Source organism: Cygnus atratus, chromosome Z (assembly GCF_013377495.2).
Source record: "Cygnus atratus isolate AKBS03 ecotype Queensland, Australia chromosome Z, CAtr_DNAZoo_HiC_assembly, whole genome shotgun sequence".
In the NCBI taxonomy this organism is placed as follows: Eukaryota; Metazoa; Chordata; class Aves; order Anseriformes; family Anatidae; genus Cygnus; species Cygnus atratus.
In genome coordinates, this window is record NC_066396.1 from 10427210 (window position 1) to 10447234 (window position 20025).

At 47.5% G+C, this 20025-nt stretch overlaps 1 protein-coding gene across 5 annotated transcripts in view; it reads left to right on the top strand.

The window, feature by feature from the left end:
- RUSC2 (RUN and SH3 domain containing 2) overlaps window positions 1–20025 on the top strand; it is a 53196-nt gene that overhangs the window by 17030 nt on the left and 16141 nt on the right. For all 5 annotated transcript variants that reach the window (XM_050716455.1, XM_035563878.2, XM_050716454.1 and 2 more), the window contains exon 2: window positions 3485–3590. The gene's annotated coding sequence lies outside the window, so the exon portion shown is untranslated. The remainder of the gene's footprint in view (window positions 1–3484; window positions 3591–20025) is intronic.

Sequence of the window (20025 nt, forward strand, 5' to 3'; positions counted from 1 at the left end):
TTGCTCTCTACAACGACCTGAGAGGAGGTTGTGGGGAGCTGGGGGTCGGCCTCTTCTCTCAGATAACCAGTGATAGGACTAGAGGGAACGGCCTGAAGTTGCGCCAGAGGAGGTTCAGGTTGGAAATGAGGAGACATTTCTTCTCAGAAAGAGTGGCTGGAACAGGTTGCCTGTGGAGGTGGTGGCGTCACCATCCCTGGGGGTGTTCAAGGAAAGGTTGAACGTTTTGCTTAGGGAAGTGGTTTAGTGGGTGACATTGGTGGTACGGGGATGGTTGGACCAGATGTCTTGGAGGTCTTTTCCAATCTTAATGATTCTATGATTCTATGATTCTGTGATTCTATGAAGGCAGGTTCAGCAGGGATCTAGAGGTGACCCTCTGGGGAGAATGTGGGGACTGAGAGGTCAGGCATTGGCATGATACTACCGTGTGCTTTCCTCAGTCTGGCTGGATTTTTGACCTGTCATTCAAGAACTCCCGTATTTGTTCCCACTTCACAACGAACAGAAAAGTTGTCAAGTGCACATTGGTAACAATTAGCCTGTATTGATCTCTGTGTTTGAGAGGGAAATGTTCTTTGACCTCAAAGAGCAGGGCTTGCAAGGAAGAGGAATGATTTTGTTTTCTTTTTGAGGATTTTTATAAAGTTTGCAGCACCCCCTGCTTTCCAGATGGCCTGTGTGCTCTGTTGCTCCTTGCTCCAGGTGAGAAGGACCATACTGTTGGTTCAGCTGTGACCAACATCCCTCTCTCTAGCATTCCTGAAACGTCTGGAATGGTGGTGGATGGGGTTGCATAGTCTCAGGGATTCAGATTTCTGCCACAAACATTGAGCAAGGTGGAAAGACAGGGAGCTGCTCATGGATGCTCATGGATGGTCCAGCATCTGGGAAAGAGCAGTAATGTCTTTCCGTCCTGTGGCTGTGCTACAAATGAGGTCACGATGAGCCAAAAGCTGTGGCCTGGGCAAGTCCTTGCAGCTTTTGCTGTGAAATTGCAATGAAAGTGGGAATGTTTCTTCCTGTTAGTACATGGGGGTGTGCTGACCTTAGTGGCTGATTGCCGCATAGTACTTGAAGGCAGAAGAAGGCTTCTGCCAAGGCAGAATTTAGTTGGGCTTTATTTTTCCCATAGCGCTCTGTTCATTTCCTGGTTGCTGTCAGGAGAACAAAGTGCTGCAGATACATGTGGGTCATACCTAGCATGAGTGCAGCACACGGGACTCCCCTTGAAGGGCGCTCTGCCGCAGGACAGCACTGGGAAGGGAATGTGTCTCCTCATTTGGAGTTCATGGGTGGGAGGAGGCATCGTGCATACACTTCTCATCCCTTTGGAGCAGGGGGGAATGAGGTGAGATGGCAAAACCACTGCCCCACACCTGGGGTGTGTATAGGTAATAAGACTAATGTTTCTTGATAAGCCAGAGGCCTATCTGAGGCCACACAAGCATGGGGAAAGTGCTGAACTGAATAACCATGATGGGGAGGAAGGCACAGTTGTTTACGTTGGGGAACAGTTGAAAAGTTATTTTTCCGAGGGAGCCCCTTGCTTGCTGCATTACTGCCTCTGTTTTTTTAACAAAACAGCCCCAAACTCCATCAGCCTTGGCGTGCAGATCTGCCCCTCAAGGGAGGCATTCGTGCTGGTCAGTCGGTCAATGCTGGTGTCCCGTGGTGGTGACAGGGAGGCGGGCAAGTGCTCAGCCTGCCAGCATTTCTGCTGCCTCCCTCAGTGCTGGCAAGGCCCGCGGAGGACTGGGGAGGGCACCAACATAGTTTCCATTCTCCTCTCTGCTGTGGGAACAAGTCTCCTGGGTAACAAACGTGCCTTGTTTTGCTCCGAGCTCGCGGCTGGGCCTGGCCACCTCCTTCCTCCCCGTCCCGGCCGAGCGGGCCCGCAGCGCCTGCTGGAGCCTGCCTTGGTTGGCACTGACAGCACAGCAGGACGGGTCTCAATGGGTCTTTCTGGCATAGCTTTTTACATACACCTCTCCAGGGACAGAAGCTTCTGCAAAGTACTGTGTTGCCTTGTTTTATTTGGTTGTCATTTTGAGTGCATCATGGCAGAGAGCAAAAAGTACTCAGGCCTGTGACGGTTCTTCCTTTCTTTGCCCTGTGCATCTGTGTGACATTTTTACCTGTTCTCTGACTTGCCTGTCCCCTCTGTTTTGGAGGTGGGTTTTGGCTTGTGGATGTGGAGCTTCTTCCTCCACAGATGCTCGGCTTTGCAAGCTCTGCTGAGCACAGAGCAGCGGCTCTGGGAGCGGTGATGGTGGTGGTGATGTCCCTCCAGGATGGCTCCCTCAGGGGAGCTACTCCAGTGCTGGGATTACCTCCCCTGAAACAGCCTAGAGCACATCTGGGTTTGTGATTATGTACAGATGAGACAAAAAAAAATACTGCACTGGGGAGGAAGGAGAGGGCTCCAGGTTCTATCCAAAAGAGGAACCCTAAAGGAGCCATATGTGTCCCTCCTGTGCCTCATAAGGAGCTGCACTGACTTGAATATGGAGCAGGTTGTGGCTGCCTTTGGTGAAAGGAAGGGGGTGAAAAAATCCTTTCATGTAGTCCTGGGATAACATGACAGCCTAGCCTCTTGCTGGTGGAAATGCTTTGTTTCAGGAAGGAGGGTCTGCCGTAGATTGCTTTGTGTACATGCCAGGATTATAGCCCAGGTTGTGGGCAGCACTGTAATCGCAAGCTCTGCTTCATAGTTGCTGGGATCTTGGCTTGATATTTCTTGTGACAGCTTGGACTTCAGACTTCCTGTCACTGCGAGGTATTTGACACTGGTCAAGGTGCTTGTGGCTGCATCTCACTCTGGGGGTGACTGCGTTTCAGGGACACTGTGTAGGTGCTGTTGATGAAGCTCTCTAAGACAATGCACTACAGAAATGTAAAAGAAGCTTCAAGAAGCTTCTTGTAGTTTTTCTGATCCTTCAGTTTTAAGTCCTCCCATCCTCCTCCTCCTGTGCGTTACTTTGCAGACGAGCATTTTATCGCCAAGGGCTCTGGCTGCCATTATCAATTGTAGAAACACAGCAGTCTGGTTCCTTTTGCTTTCATTTACAAAGCCAGAACAGATCAGACAGCTTACAGTCATGCAGCATCTGAAACCCAAGCTCATCACCTAATAAGATGCTTCAGCTCTGTCCTATGGCATAGGCTTTGATTTTATTCTTCTCCTCATGCTACCTTCCTTATTTCCCAGTTCCTCTAAGAATCAATCCTCCATCTTCCAGCCTGATTTGTTCTCTCCCTTCCTCTCCTTCTCTGCTCCCTCCCATGCCCTCCCTTGTCTGAGGTCCCACAGGGACTAATTGCAAGCCGGAGTGGCTGTGCTGTGGGCATGCTTGCTCCTTCACACACAGCAACGTCACAGCAGCAGCAGCAGGAGCATTGGAGATGTGATTGCGCAGACCCTCTGCATTGCCAGGGATGCAGCTGTAACAAAAAAAAATAATTGACTCTGTGTTTCCCACAGCATCCTGGTGAGAGAGCACGGAGCCCACTGGAATCAGAGTGCTCAGCACTGCCGGAGTGGAGCGTGTGCAGGGAGAGGAGACGGGAAGCAGAGGATCTGTGGAAAGGTGAGATGGAGAAATGAGCGGGGTGGGAGTTTGCCTTACTGATGGTTTTCAGACCATTCATTGTCCTGTGAAGCGGCTGGCTTGCTTGTTTCTGCAGAGATTTCCAGCTACCCAATGAAGCTTAAAGATTTTAGGATCGCTTTGTCTGTTCGGAGGCTGCGTTGCTTTGGAGCTGTCGTGATTATAATTATGCAAGGGAGTGAAGAGGCTGGTATTGCTGTGCAGAATGCATGTTTGTCCATTGTGGCTATGAAATAGCGGTTGTCACGTCCGGGGCTGGTTGTGCAGAGGCGATCCGCATTTTTCCCCAACAGTGCTCTCTTGGTGCAGTCGCACAGCTCTCCATTGTGTCTGCCATGACAGCCGAGCCCACACGGATTGTTGTGGTCCCACGAGCTGTCACGCTCTCTGTGCATCCCCGGTGGTGATGCTGCTGTGCAGCTCAAAAGCTGTTTTGACAGACAGCACTTCCATGAAAAGACAGAAACAAAGGACGCGAGCGCAGGAAGGGCTGCTGTCATTATGGCTTTTGGCTTTTAAAAAAAAAATTCTTTTTTTTTAACACTAGTAAATCATTTACTCAAGGGGTATTAGGATAAAATAGTGTGGCAGGTTAAACCTTCCTCTTCTAAAAAATGATACACTGGGATCTGTGCAGGCTGGAATCCTTTGTGTTGCCCAGGGTGTGTCTGTGCCGGCTGTGTAAATGAATGCTTTCTCCCTGCCTCTTTTTGCCGATCAGATGAGAAAGGTTATCTCAGAATGGAGGAATTGCTATTTTTAATCACTGAGATGAGTGGTCTGGGCTGGGTACCAGTTACTAGAGCTTAATTACATGGTCCTTTTATAACCAAATCCATCTTTTCCCTCCTCCCTGCCTTCCTCCTTCTTTTCCCTCCCCCACCCCCTGCACAAATCCTTCCATCAAATTGCTGCTACACATTCAAAAGGAGAAGAGCTTGAACAAAGAGAAGGATCTATGTGGGAAAGGGATATGGATTGATCAGGATAACAGTTAGTAAGAACAATAAGGCAAAGGTACAGCGGAATGATTTGGTATCTGTGATGCAGTGACATGGCTGTAGGGGAATGTACACATGGGAATGTAGTAATGTAAGTAAATAAGCAAACAGAAGATGCAATCTTTTGGGGTTATAGAAAATGCTGAACATGTGGGGTTGCAATTGTAGGTGTTTGGGAGGAATGTGATGTTAATGGAAGTTACATTAACATTGGCTATTGAGAAACAGATCATACAGAGACTGGATTGAGGGGTGTTGTAAGGGTATGTGGAGTATGGGGGATTATAGAGATCTTCTGCATTTTTTTTGTTAACCTCCAAACACCTAGAGCCTTGTCTACCAGTGCTGCTAATGAGGGAGCTTGGCATGTCTAACCTCTTCACAAAATCCTTCTGCAGTGTGCCAGCTTGGCAGAGTGCTTGGGGCAGCTTAGCATTGAAATGACCCGAGAATAGTTCAGATAAAGCATCTTTAGGTCTGTCAAGAGCCACAGAATGGTAGGGATCATATAGATAAAGCGGTGAGTGTTTGGCGGAGCTATAGAGAAACCTTGAAGCGGAAAAGGCAGGTGTGAGGAGTATTGCAGAGCTAGAGGAACAGAAAGTTGTGGGTCAGAGACACACAGGGCACAGGGGAGGAAATTTGGGTTCATGGTCAGGGAATGTAAATATGTTGCTTGTCGTATCATTCTCCAACCTCTCTCAGTGTGTTCCATGTGTGCATCCCCACCTGGTTTGTCTATATAGGCACAGCCTTTTCTGCAGCAGTTGTCTGAAGGAACCATTTCGCTGCTGCGGATTCTCAGACAGTCGCTCCCTCTCCATCCCCCTCCGTCCCCCTCTCTTTGTCCCCAGGCCTCCATCCCCTTCAGCCTGATGGAAGTGGGTAGTGGGATGTGCTCCTGGTGTTGTGAGAAGAGGGAGACGTGCTCCTGAACTGTGTTTGTGCTAAGGAGAGGTGGTGCTGCAGAGCAGCCTCTTGCAGGAGGGTGCTGGGGGCAAGAACAGCACACGTGCATTCATAGGTGCATCGTGGGTCAGAGGATAGATCACTGCAGCATCCACACATGCATCGTGCTGTGAAAGAAAATTTGTGTACGGTCTGTTTACCACATTTGCGTAACAGAATAAAAAGAAGGTGGCGCAGCCTGCTTTGCTGCATGGGAGGGAACATTCCTGAGGACGTGCAGGCTGTGCCTAGCTGGTAGGTGCCACTCTTACAGGAACATCTGTTAAGCCGTGAGAGTGCACAGATAATCTCTGCCCTGAGATGCTTGAGCCTAAAAGATGGACAAGAGCTTCTGATGACTGGAGCTGGCTGAACTGATTCATAGCAGGGAGATAAAATCGCTGCTGTGTGTCTTCTTCACTGCCTTGATGCAACATGGAGGGATGAAGTGCAGCTGGCTCCCGGGGTTCAAGGGCCTGCTCCTGCATTGCACAGAGTGCAGATGCCTAGGAGAGTATGCAGTGGACTCAGAAATGGCCTGCCCATGGCTCTATTGCTGCCTGTCAGGGTGTCTGATACTCTGATAGCAAGCAAGGAACAATTTCTCTGTCCCAGAGATGTTAATTTTCTTGCAGTCTGATGCTCCTGGTGAGACAAGGTCTCACTCCGGTGTTATTCCTGATAGCCAGACAGTAACCCACCTTTAGCAACCCCATGTTGTGTTTTGCCCCATTTTTCATTTATTTCCCAGTCTCATTATTCTTTGCCAATGTTTTCTGAAAGCCTTATGTAGTGTTAAGGCCAGGTCGATAGATCTAATGTGGGTCACTTCCCTTCCTCTTTCAGAACAGGTACAGGCTTTACCTTTATTATTTGCCAGCCACCTGGCTTCAGCTCCTTTCTCTCTTTCTTTTTCCTCATGGGTGTTTTTATTGAAAGCTCTGTCGTTAGCTGTGATCATGCAATGATTTTTTCATTGTTCTGGGATCAGAAATATCTTGTCCTTTCTGACTGGAGTGCATTAATCTCCTTGGATTTGCTTCCACTTCAAATGCTCATTTCCTTCTCTGCACCCTCTTTTCCCTGTATTGTCTAACCTGTCATTGACGCAGCTTCCATGTTCTTCTTCATGCCAAAACAGTATCAAAGATGAAGTCTCTGCTTGACTGTAATATCCTTCTCGGTGTGGTTATTCATTCAGTTTGGTCAGGAGCCCTGTTCTTCTAATTTCCTCACCTTGCTCAGTGATTCCAGATGTTTTTTTACTTATGATGTACATTCAAAGTCTTTTCTGAAGTAATTGCCTGAGCTCTTTGTTCTTGTTGGCTTTATAACTGTTTTGCATGGTATGCCAAAGATCTGCTCTTTAAAAACTAAAAAGGTTTCATTACAGAGCTGCTTGCTTTTTACTCTTCTGTTTAATGTAAACTGGATCAGCTTGAGATACTCAGTCCAAAGTCATTTCTATATCATAGGCTCTGGGCAATAACTCATCTCAATAGGCAAGGTCCTCATGCACCTGAGTACTGATTAAACACAAGAAATGCAAAGAAAAAGTGAGAGAGGTGGAGATCTGTGCGTGTGGGTAAGACACTGAGGATCTGAGTTAGAGATGCCCCTCTATCAGCTGTGGAATCACATTTGAACAAGAAAAAATTGTCCCCGTATTTGTGGTAGCTATTAAAATCCCATTGGAGGTGGGAAAGCTCACTTGTCTGCTACCTCTGCTGCTTTATGCAAAGAATCCTGATGTGGATAAAGTGCTTCTGGCAGTCTGGTCTGTAGGTCCAAAAGAGCCAGAAGGCTACCCGGTCCCAGAGCTATGCAAAAGGCTGCAGGATAAGGCTTGGAGGAGCTGAGGGAGCTTGGCTGGCAGGGGGTGGAATCCATAGCAATGATCAATGACAGCTGTGTTGGTAACCAGCCTTAGCAGGGATTTGTTGTGTTATCTGCTGAGCAGGCTCCCTGCATGCCGCAGCATTCATCTGGAAGTTGGTTAGTCTCCAAAGAGAAAGTAATGGGCTGTCAAAATGGCTCTAGTCCCTGATTCTGCTCCAGTTTTCTCTCTTGACGAAAATTATTTTAGCATTCATTTTCTGAAAGAAGTGGGTCAAAGCAGGGACACACCTGTTAAGATGAGAGCAAGAGCAGGCTTGTCCACGAACTCTCCCTCTCCCCACCACAGTTGTGATGTAACCTCAGGAATGTGCAGGTAATGTTTTTTCTCTATCCATCAGACACATGCAAGTATTTCTCACTGGGCAAGGCTGCTGGTGGTTTGGTGGCAGTGGCATTCGTGCCATGGGCAGTTTTGTTCACGATGTATTCCCATCAAGATACTGCAGTGTGGAGGTCAGGGCTCAGTGCTCCAGGTGCCACACAGAGAGCAGTGTAAGAAAGAGCCTTTGTTCCCAAAAGCTCTTTAAATTGATAAACAGACCAATAGGTAGAGCTGCCAGGTGGGGGGAGCTTAAAGAAACACGGGGATGAAGATTATGAGTTCAGGTGGTCATCTAGATAGGAAAAGAAAAAAGAACTGCAGTTGTTAACTCTTGCAAAAAAGCTTCTCTGAGCTGCAATGTGGGTAGGAGACCCAGACTAGAGTGTGCTGTGTTCTTGGGAAGGGGTGGGACACATGGACAAGGGATGGGTACTGGACTGGGAAAGTCTGCCTTCCCGCTGGTTCCCAGATGCGCAAGAGACTCACCTGTGCATCTGTGGCTCTCTTTGCTCAGGAACATTCCTGCATCCTGGTGCAAGGAAAGAAAAAAGCATATTTTTTTCAGGATTTTTATTCTGGGGGGGTGAGAACTCAAGTTATCTATGTGATGTTTGAACCAATGAGTTGCTTAACCATGATACAGTCAACTCTGGGAAAATCTTGTGCTCCTGAGCGTTGGCTAACACAGACTTGGTGTGACGCCAATTAGATCATCGCTCAGCTCCTTCTGGCCCCCAGGGAATGGGCTCTTCAGGTGCTGCCCTTGGAGGGAGCAGGGAGTCCGTGCTCCCTACATCGTTAGGCTAATCTCACTGGTTTGTTTTAATTCCAGAGCCACACCTGATCATGGGTGAACAGGCACCAACTGCAATTACTTCTGGAGAAGTGTGACCTAAATGCTTTCAGTGGGCAGGTTTTTCTCCATCCTGCTCTGTACACATTGGTGAAGGAGCAACCACATGCCTACTTAGCCTCCTTTTACCTGGTGCTTCCAATTCACTTAAATTGCTTATTAAGGCACCTTCTTTTGGTCCCCCTCTGAGGCTCCCATGGCAAAGAGCAGGAACACAGGCATTGTGCTGTCTTGCCACGTGTGTTCTCTGTAGCTCAGATTGCATTGCTGTCCTCACAGATGTCCTTCTCGGCAGGGAAAATGACCCATCTGGACCATTGTGCTAGGGAAATTTGTTATTCTGTGTAATGAGGCTATTTCCAGTGCCTGCTTGCACTGTATTTTTCCCCCTGCAGACCAACATTCAGACCTTTCCCAGTAACTCAGCTGATAAAGTCATAAACCCATGTATAAGAAGATCCAGTGGAGGTGTAAATAATCCGTATTTCTGGTCCCAAGATATTGCTGGCCCACACTGAGTATCTTCCCTGGCTTTGCCTCGTTCCTTATAATCCATGGCATGAGCGACACATCTGCCCTGAGGTCTGGCTTGCTGTGGCTGCCCTCTCCATCTCCACTTGTTAGCACATAAACCGTTGTAGTCACTCTTAGGGGATTTCTTGCCCGAATATGGCTTATCATGAGCAGTGATTGTAGCCTGACCCTTCAGAAGAACAGCAAGTGGAATTCAGCAGGCATATGCACTTAGTCATTTTCTATTGCCAACAAAATGTTCTCTTTAATCCACATTCAGTGGCATCTTACTTAACCTACTGCTAAGAGTTATCCTCCAGCTGCAGGTCATAGTGCTTGAAATGGCCATTGAGGGGAGCATCTTCCTTACTCAAATGTCCTGCCTCAGCTCCATGTCACATGCCTCATTTTCATTTCTGCAGACACTTGCTATTTATAATTATTGGATGTATAACGCACTCTGAAGGTGGTGACTACTCCTCATGTCTGTAAGCCTGACAGCCTTCTTGTTCCCACTTGCTTTCCTTCTGTTTCCTCTTTTCCCTGCCTTTCAGGGGGGACTTGGGAGAGGGAAGGTGAGGCTGCAGCGAGCACAGAGAGACCTCAGACATTCCTAGAGGTCTGTATCCCCTAGGACAGTAGGGCTGGTCTGTTCATGGCACAATCACAGGGGAGGAGAGGAGGAACTGTCAGAAACAGGTATGTCCCAGCACTGACAGGCAGTGGGCATGATGGTGGTTATCACACAAATGTCGCAACACTCTTATCACAGGTTGTTCAACATACTTTTGACCATATCTTGCTGAGACACCGATAGCAGTCATTGATCTATTCTATTCTCTGCGCTTCTGCTGGTGACTGCACAAGCTTTACAGACCCCCAAAAAAGCCTCCATCTCTGTAACCGACCACTCCCAGGCTTTGTGCTGCTGACATGGTTTGGTTTTGCAGGGTGTAGAAATACTTTTAACTGAAGCAACTTGTTTGTATTTGTCCTGGAGGTGCAGAGGGGTGATTCCTCTCTTTAACAGAAGATGTTCCACAGGCAGTATTTTGGTCTCCTATCTTGTTGCCTGCTTTCCCCTTGGCACAAGTTGAGGTTAAAAGAGAAAAACCACAAAAACCTCTTGGCCTGCTGATAAAAGCAAAAGGAGAATCTTCTTTCATGGAGGCAGGCCACCAGACCTCACTGATTAAATAAGCAAATTTCACCAGACAAACTTTCTTACAGTCCAGACCTTAGTCAGCCATTGAGGACCCTGTTATCTCTTGAGGGAGGGCCCACAAAGAGAATTTGTGTGAAAACAGGTAAAACTCCCCACATACCTACCCTAAGTATTTGTGGAAGTTGAAGGTACAAAACCCCCACAAATCACACTCCAGGGGCAGTGAAAACAAACTCCTTTCCTCAGAGAATGTGTATTTGTAAAAAAATCCCTTGGTTTCTTCTATGCTAGTCTTCTTGTAAGCATGGAGTTTTTGAGCTTGATGCTGACTTAAGTAAATGGTAGAAGAGTTTAACAAGGAAATCTACAACAGTATACTTGGCCAGGTTCCAAATTATCTGGCTTTGAACTACCAAAAGCCGTGCTTTTGGTGTCATGCTGGCCATGAGGAACCTTACTAATGAACATCTATATTTAAATGTTAAGGTACATAAGAAAAGGAATGGAAAATTATCGTCTTTTAATGTTGATACATAAAGCAGAGGGCATCCCACCACTGATTGGGAAAGTGTGTGCAATGAATTAGTCACCCCAGCTCAGAAGGATGACTACAGACTTGGTGGGAACCAAGAAAAAGTCCTGAATCTGAACAAAGTCCTGCAAAACTTTCAGAAGTGGAGAGACTGAAGAAACTAGAATTCATAATATGAAATAATTCATAATATGAAATAATGAAGGGTTTAGAGAAAGAAGATAGTGATTGATGTGCTGCCCAGCTTGTAATGTCAAAGTATTCCAGAGAATTAAGGAGGATTATCTGAAACTAATAATAGGAATAATTTTCACATACTGTGAATAATTAGTCCATGAATCTTGCTGTTAAACTCAAAGCCCAGCAATATTCCCAAACGGCTTGGCATTTGTGTGAATAACAAAGACTACCCAGTGTATTTATAGCACATGTTCAGAACAGAAGTTGTAGAGTTTTGAAACCTCCTGGTTGAGTTGAGCCCTATCTCAGTGTAAGGGCTTAGGAGGGACAAATTCTTCCTCACCACATGATGTAGATAAGTGATGTAGTCTTCTTTGAGACTTCTGGTACAGAGAAGACACAACAGCTTCAAGAAAGAAGATTTCCAAATGTGGGCATGTCCTATAATGGAAGGCCTGGGAGCCTCCCGTCTTGAGGGGTCTCCTCTACCCTCTTGAACGTGCTTGAAGAGAGTTAAAGCAGAGTGGTCATCCCTCTGGTGCATCCCCAGGAACGTTGACCTGCTCATCCAGTACAGAGCCAAGGATCATCTCTGTTTGCTCTCCCTTTTTCTCCAGTACTATAGGTCTGTGCATCCTCTGCAGCCCAGCAAGACTTTCCTTAGCAGAAGACCTTGGTTAATCCAGGGTTATCAGATTTAGTTAGTTAGACCCTTAATGCTCTGTTGAGCCCAGTCATTCCGAGCCTAATTAGCACATGAGCTGTCTTCTGGAGCATTATCCTAAAATAAATGTCTCACTCAAGGCAGCTGATCACTGTCCCAGCCGGAGCTTTACAAGCCGAGTTTGGTTTGAGTTGCCAGCCCCTGCGGAGGGATAAGTTTCTCCTCTCAGAAGAAAAGTATTTGTAATCATTAGTAGAGCCTGGTCTGCTTCATAAGTATTTTATTAAGGTTCTGGCTTGCCTTTTGTTAGTTCTGTTGCATGGAAAATATTCTGTAATGTAAATTAATGCTGCAGTTTCATCCAGATCCTCTGAGCTCTGCCTCGCCGCCGTGCAAGCACATACACAAGTGGAGAGAGACGGGTGTCGGGATGGGGACAGCTCTTGTGTGTGAGCAGGATGAAAAGCTTGGGACTGCTCAGAGGGGTGGCAAATGCAGGAGGAAATAAAATGCTCTCCCTGCCCTAACACAAGGACAAGTAATGAAGGTAAATGTTAGTACATTCAAAAGGACTGACTGACAGCTACCCCTGTGGCATGTAATTACCTATGGAGCTCAATGATTCAGGATGTTACAGGGTCCAAAGATTCAGAAAAATAACTGGGCACTACCAGGGATGTCAAGAATATGTAGCACTATGATTGTAAGTGCACCTAGCTGTTTATGGAGGGGTTATGAAACCTGCTTCTGGTGTAAAGCGTTCTCAAGTAGAGGCTGCCTGTGTTGAGAGGAGGAAAATGGAATAGCCAGTCGCTTGTTTGTACACTTTGGGGTTATTACACCTCATGCTGAGCCTCTGAACTCCGCTGCCAAAGGCGAAGGACTGGGCTGTGCTGGCCATCTGATTCAGTCCACAGACTTCTGTGCTCCCATGCTGAAACTAAAAATTCCCTGAGGCTGTTGATCCATGAAGGCTAAATATGTTCATCTGTCCATGGCTTCTTTCTCCTCCCTCTGTTTCTGAGCTAGTGGCAACAGTCGCCCTAGATTTTTTAATTCTTGGAAAAAAACAGCATTCTTGGTAGACTTGTTTTGGGCAGCGAGGTCACATCAAGACCTGCTGTGTAGGGCAAAGAGCAGTTTCTAATCTTGCACAGTCTCAATATGTGCTGAGAGCTGGGAAGGGTTAAAGTTTTCTGCAGTCTTGGCAGGAGTCAGCTGTTGGACATAGCTGCTGTTTGAAAAACCATTTAGATTTGCAGTGTGTGGAGGACCATCTAATAAAACCAGCCTGCTGCTGGGATGTCTTTCTGTTTGTGTTTGCTTTTGGGGCTTCTGATCCAGTTGCGCACAGTATGTACTAAATTCCTTGTACAATTGCATAATTTAAAAATAATAAAGCTCTGCAAATGCAGGTATTCTGGATAGCTGGCAGAACTGATGCCCATCACTGCGAGGTAACGCCATACCTGCATTGCTTCTATTCACACAGCTGCTGTAACAAACCATTATACCACCACTGTGTTCAAGTCTGAAAATTATCCTGTAAGGGCTTTTTGACACCTCTAGCAGTTTTATTTGTGGTGGATTGGGGGGTGGGTAATAATGTAGTTGTTTCAAGAACTTTTTCCTCATTTCTTTTTCTTCAATTTCAACTGAATACCATATCCACATTTGCTCCCCATTCTGCTTTTGCTATGTTGCTACATCTATAACTTAATGTTATACACCTAGGTTGTACACCTATAATCTGTTGTCCCAGAAATGGTTGTTTTTCACTTGATACTGAGTGATTCGTATATATGTGGAGCTCTGGGCTAAGCAGACAGTGAACATAATTTCACAGCCTCTTTACCTGAGCTGTCTTACGACTGAGCTCCTTATTTCTCGCATTTTCATCTGTGGTCACTGATACTTTTGCCTTGCAGTAAGGGTTCGGGCTTGCTTTGCAGCTATGATTCCTGCCAGGCATGGTCTTGACAGAAAAACGTTGCCATCTCAATCTGGATAGAGAGCAAGTAATAATGAAGTCATGCGGCCATGGAGTGGCTTGTGAGTATGTATGTGCTGACCTGCACTGCAGTAAGATCTTATTTCCTGTGAAGACAGGCCTTCTTTGTCCCTTTTAGTGCTTAGCTCATCTCTTTTCCCCACGTCACGAAGGTGATAGGGGATCTAGAGATCCATCTTGAGATGGAACTGTACTCATTTGCTTTCTTTGTGCAGACGACACTTCTGAAATTATCCTCCCATAACCTTTGGATAAGCAGGACCTCTCTTTTGTCACAGTCTGAGCAAAGCCGAGCTGTCTGAAGCCATCTTCCAGGAAATGTTAGGAAAGTCCTGAGGGCCCAGTGGGAGAGACTTGTGACCTATTAATTCTAGGGATGCTTCACATTCCCAGCAACCCCTGAAATTTCCAATGCTGAGAACATTCCCACCCATATGAAGCATCTGTGCCTTCTCTGCCTCTTGCTGTGATCTTGGGAGCCTTCACCCCTGCAACACACACCTGAGCAAGGATGGCTGCTTGCTCACAGTTGCATGTAGCCATATAACAGAGAGGCTGGGAACAGCCTTGCCATCTTGTGTGCCTCCAGGCACAAGTCAGGGAACCAGCTTTGATCCATGAAGCCACAGACATGGTCCTCAGTTGGTCATGTCTGTAGAAAGAGCATATTCATGAAGTAGCCAGCTGATAGTCACAGCCCTGCTTCGTGGCTAAGCCCTGGAGAAACTGCAGCCAAGGGGGAGTTCAGCCTGACATCTGAGCTACTGAGTCTGCCCAGTAATTTCATTTGCTTATAGGATTTTTTTTTCTTTTCAGCATGGGTTCTCAAGGACTTTGGGAATCATGTAGCAGCCAGGCGCCAGAACCCAGCTGGATCCATGGTTCAGGAAGGAATTGTGTAATTTCTGCTCTTGCACAATTTTAGATACGCTTTCAGAGTGCTCAGGCTGAAAGATGCTATGGAAATGTGGTCCCTCCTCCTGCTGCTGCCACTACAGTGTCTGCGATAAGAAAGGATTTATTGTGCTTGGAGTTTAATTCAGCAGCAATTTCAGTGAGATATTAACATCAGAGTCTCTTTCTCCTCTGCAGATTTGCATATGGTAATTAGGAGCATATGTGGTGGGGGCTGGGTCAGAGGACAGCTGGAGGAGGAGGAGGAGCAGATTCCAGCCCAGATCACCCAGGCCATGTCCCTGAGTCACGGCCTGCAAGTGGCTCCTGCTGAGTGCCACATGCCAGCTGGTGAGTCAGGGAGCAAGGGAGCACAGACACGGGAGAAACTGGTTCTGTCACTGTCCAGTGGTGGCTGGTATGGAGGTGCTGCTTGAGCTATTGTTAACGCCTTCTGTAACTCAAAATGCCCCAAACAGCTGGGACTTCTTTTCCTCTGACTAGGAGGCAGTACCTGCTCATCCTAGTTGTGTCATCGTTAGGCACGCACGCACTACCTATTATTACTTTCATCTCACTCACCCTGTCATCTCTGCTGGCAAGCTTCTCTTCCCTGGCCTGAGCAGCTCCTTGCTGTCACGTGCACAAGGCTGTGATTGACCGTCACATGCTGCAGTTTCCATTTTGAACACATCATAATCCTATGTAGCGCTGGGATGTAATGATACATTAATAATGGACTTAGTCAGGCTGTCCTGGAAACCTCTGCAAAAATCTCTGGCCCAGGAAGCACCTTGCTGTGGAAAAGAAAGTGGTCTTTTCAGGAACTTGCTCAAGACCACAAGAGGAACCAGCCTGACCTGAGGCAGAAATTTAAGAAGCATCTAGTCCTTCGATCTTGCGACAGTCCCCTGTAAACACTGGGTGCTGGAATATTCACCCTGGAACCAAGCAGACCACCCTCACTCTGCTCCCTGTTCCCTGAGGGAGGGAAGGGCAGCAGAAGGCTTAGGATGAGTTGAACAACTGCTATTTCCTCTTGCACCTTTTCTTTCATTAAACATGCTGGATGATTTATTAAATCATTTAACGAAGGCGTGAGTTTGTAGTATTAACTGGCAATAAATGAGCAGATGTCCAAACAAATACCATTAGCTAGTCCCACCCTACTACAGCTTACGGGCTTCCCGAGTCCTCAAATCCATTCCCTTTTTACTCACTTGGATAGTTCAGTTCTGTCCCCAGGCCATTCACCCTGTGCCCCTTGCTCCATCTTCATCACGCTGTTCTCTGAATGCCCTCCAGCTCGCTGGAATTTTCCTATTGAGTTGTTTTGTTTTGTTTTTTAACCATTCAGTGCTTTCAAACAGTGCTTTCTGGCAGCTTTTGGCTTGACAAAGCTGGGACAGGGATGAGCTGCATTACGGGGATCCTGGAAACTGGTGGCACAACCAGTGCTGTCCTGCAGAGTGGCTGGAGGGTGACTTTTGGTTTGAGCTCTTCTCCCAGCCCTTTCACCCAGAGGTAAACCTATAGGGAGTGAACTGGAGCCCTCTTTCTGCATGGAGCAACGAGAAGATGTCTGTATTGTGCCTGTGGCTGCAAGCTCACACAAAGTGCTGCTTTTCGCAGCATTTCTACTCATGCTTGTTTTGTAGAACAGTATCGCTTCTTCAGCTGTGTTAGTGCAAATGTTCTGCAGGAGTCAGGTGTTCACATGGAACGATGCTGAAATAACAAGCAGCTCCAATACAAAAGGATTTTTGCCAGTTCATCTATGGAACTATATGCCCAGCTTTTAACCCCGTTTTTCCATCTTTCACCCTTGAGTCACTTGCTTGATCTTGGTTCATGTGAGGAAGATGATGATGACTGAAACCATCAGCCTCAGAAAGAGGCACCAAGAACTATCACAGGTAAAAGGTTTATATAGGGCATTTGATTTAGTAGATGAAGTGGCTGAGATTTGTAGAAACAGTGATCTGTTCAGAAAGCCAGCCTCCACAAAGCCAGCATCTCCTCCAGCTGACAGATCTGATGATCTTGCTCCCGCCTCTTCTTCCTCCATTCTCTATGCACAGTCTTTTTGCATTTAAATCACATCTATTTCTTAAATCTCTGCATGCCTCCCTTGCTATTGCTTTATATTTTGTGAGAAAAGCTGGGTCACTGTTTTCTGGACCCAGCCACGCTTTGCGTGCAGCTGCCAGCGTTGAGCAGAGCAGGCTATCAAGCCATCAGTGATGGAACCCCAGAGGTGTTGGGTAGACAAGTGGTAACAGATAGAAGGATAAGCCTGGAGGTCTGTGACCACCACACCTCACCATCAGCACTTGGAGGCAAGGCCCGGATGGCTCCTGCACCTTCCCAGCAGTGATACAGTGAAGCTGAGCTTCAGAGGCCAAGGAGCTGCACTGACAACCCTCAAATTAGCGCAGCATCCTCAGCCTTTGAGGGTGGAGGAGAGGAGAGAGGTGGAGGCCTCTGTGTAGTGCTCAGACCTTGACTGGCCCAAGGCATCCCCAGGTAATGAGGTGTCTGGCCCTCGCCTTCCCCAGATAACCAGTAAGCACCTCAAGAAAGAACTGACGGAATAAACAACCCATCTTTCCCCCTTTAGCAGCAGATGGTGTCAGTATGGAACAAGTAAAGAATTTTGATGTTTGCAATCAAAATGGCTGTTGTGCTGATGCGTCTAGAGTCACGGTGCTCCTTGCTTGCCTCCCAGCCTTGTGCTGCTGTAACACACTTTTCCATTTTCCATTGCTGGGTGATGCTGTGTTTGCTGTTGTGTGTATAGGACTGAGAAAACTTCAGCACTCTGTGGGCTTGTGCTATTGCAAGTGATAAATAAGAAGAACTAACCTATTTGGCTAAAAGTGTCTGGGTACAGACTGCCTATCCCTACTTCTGGAAATCTCTCCTTGCAAAGGGCTGTGATGGCTTTACAAAGGGCTGATCAAAGCCAGCAGAATCTGAAATTACTCTTCTTGCTGGATTTTACGCCGTAGTGTAGATCTCAACCTACCATACCCTAAACAGAAGAGGGAGGATCCTTCTGCAGTCTTCCAGAATTGGGGAGGAAGAGCCAAGAGATGGTACGGCCAGGGAGAATGGGTTGGGAAATGGGCAATCCTTGAGCTGGCAGTGCCACTGCCTAACCTCCCTGCATCCCTGGGACAGGAGGATGCACAAACAGAAATCATGCATATCCCTAGGGAAGCTGTCAGAAGAATGGCTCCCGGCAGGAGCTGGCAGCATGCCCCCTTTGATATTGGACCTCAGAGCCTCGTGCTCGGAGCAGGCTGTAGGTGCAGGCAGAGATGCTGCAGCATCTGTGACAGTGGATCACAGCTGCCACCGACACCAAATAGCCGGGCAGCGCTGCGTGTTGCAGCCAGAGCTGCAGAGGGACAGCCGGGAGTGCGCGAGCTCCCTTGACATTTTGCTGTGAAATGTCAAAGCGTGCCTCTGCAATCCCTGTCCTCCCACAGCAGCATCTGCACCGAGGTGAAGCGTGTGCTGCTTGGCAGGGCTTGTCAGCAGATGGGTGCCGGTGCTCCAAGCAGCCATTTCCCAGAAGCAGCAGAGGTCCCGTGCTTCGGCAGTGAGGCAGTTTGGTTGTCACGGTCTGGATCCTCAAAACGATGCCTTTCAAGCTGTCGCATAGTGGCAACACCCAAAATATAGCAAAGCCTTACGGAGAGATGCCATCTAAGTGTTAAAACCAGCTACAAGGGTAGTAATGAGGGAAGGGGAGGTCTGAATGAGCAAGAAGGCACTGGAAGACCAGGGCTGGCTTTTTCCCACAGTGCTGGGGGAAAGACAGGACAAATAGGGACTCCTGCTGCTATAAGTACCATCAACAGTGCACAAGGATCAAAACGGGGCGCAAACACTGCCCAAGCTGTTGAACACCACTTTCAGAGCGTGTGTGCCAGGAGCTGCTGTGGCTAATGGTGGTTCTTGAACAATGTGGTCGTGGGAATCCGCGAGGTACAAGATCTCGTCCCAGGAACCGGACTGAGAAGGGACTCATGCCTTTCGGCCACTGCAGGGCTGTGGGAAAGGAGCCGGAGGAGTGGCTGAAGGGGCAGTGAAGGGTGATACAAGCACGAGGAGACTATAGGTGCGGAGAAGGGTCTCACGACAAGCCACTGGATGTGGTCCAGGTGACCTCTCTACTTCAGAACCTAATCCTGGCTGAAACATCCCAGCAGAAGCAGGTGCGAGGGTGTGTGTGTCCCTCATGTGGGTCTCTGGTAGAGTCTAGCCTGATCCACAAGGCTTGTCAGCTTGCTGACACTAGAGTTAGTATTAGCTTTTACATCATTGGGTTTTTACTGTAAACACCAGGTCTGTTTCGATCTTTCTATTTTTTTTTCTGCCAACACTTCCTGTCTCTGTAAGAATCTGTACTATGCGTGGGAGGAAAGTACTTCTTTTGATCAGCTTTATTTTAGCATTTTTTAATTGCTATTCTTATGCCGTGCAGCTGGAAGAACTGAAGCTCCTGATCTTCTTCCTGTAAAGCTGTCTCATTGCTTACACTGTTGCTCTGACTTCACTTATCCTACATTTCTCAATTTCTTTTCTGGGCTCCCATGTGCCTTTGAGGCTCTGGTCCAAATCCATTATCAGCTCATAGTCACACACGCTGGGTTGATGTAGATAAAGACTTAGATACTGTAAAAGTCACTTTTTTAGTGTCTGAAGATCACTGGTGGCAGCAGACCCAGGGTCCTGGTGTCCAGAGATCACAGTATGTGGTGACAGGGTGCTGTGAGCACTGGGGATGCCTGGATGGGATGTGGGATGTGGATTGCTGACCAACGGTGTTTGGGCTGGGGATTTCAGAACTAGGGACTGATATTTGAGAGCCCTAATTCCCCTCAGCATCACCCTGGGTCAACGTTTTTTCCTGGTTTCTCCACCTCCTTGGTACCCTAGCTGCTCCCCACCCCCCCAGCTTCTCTGCATTGGTTTCCCTGAAATGCAGAAGGGAATGCCAAAGGGCTGTTGCAGCAGTACTGTTGTAAAATACAGTAAATAATCAGATAAGCAGATAAGTGTCACACATAGAGTGGCAGAGCAGTAGGGGACTGTGAACCAAGCACCCAGGACCATAAGAGGAACCAGCCTGAGGTGAGGCTTAGCCATCAGCAAAAGGTTTGCAGAAGGCAGCGTGCTGCATGGCACCTATTTAACCATCCGCAGCTGCTCCCCATGGCCTCTCTGACAGAATCATCTACTCCTTTTCACATGAGAGGCCCTCGTGTGCTTAAGTAGTTGCATACTTTGGCTCTCTCCCTGGGCACCATTAAAAGAGTTCAGGACCTCATGGGGCCTCCTGGGTTTTGGAGAAGAATGGTTGTTGCTGCTTTCCTGTTCCAGTCTGTTCCTGCTTTCCAGTTTGTGCCCTGACCTCTGTC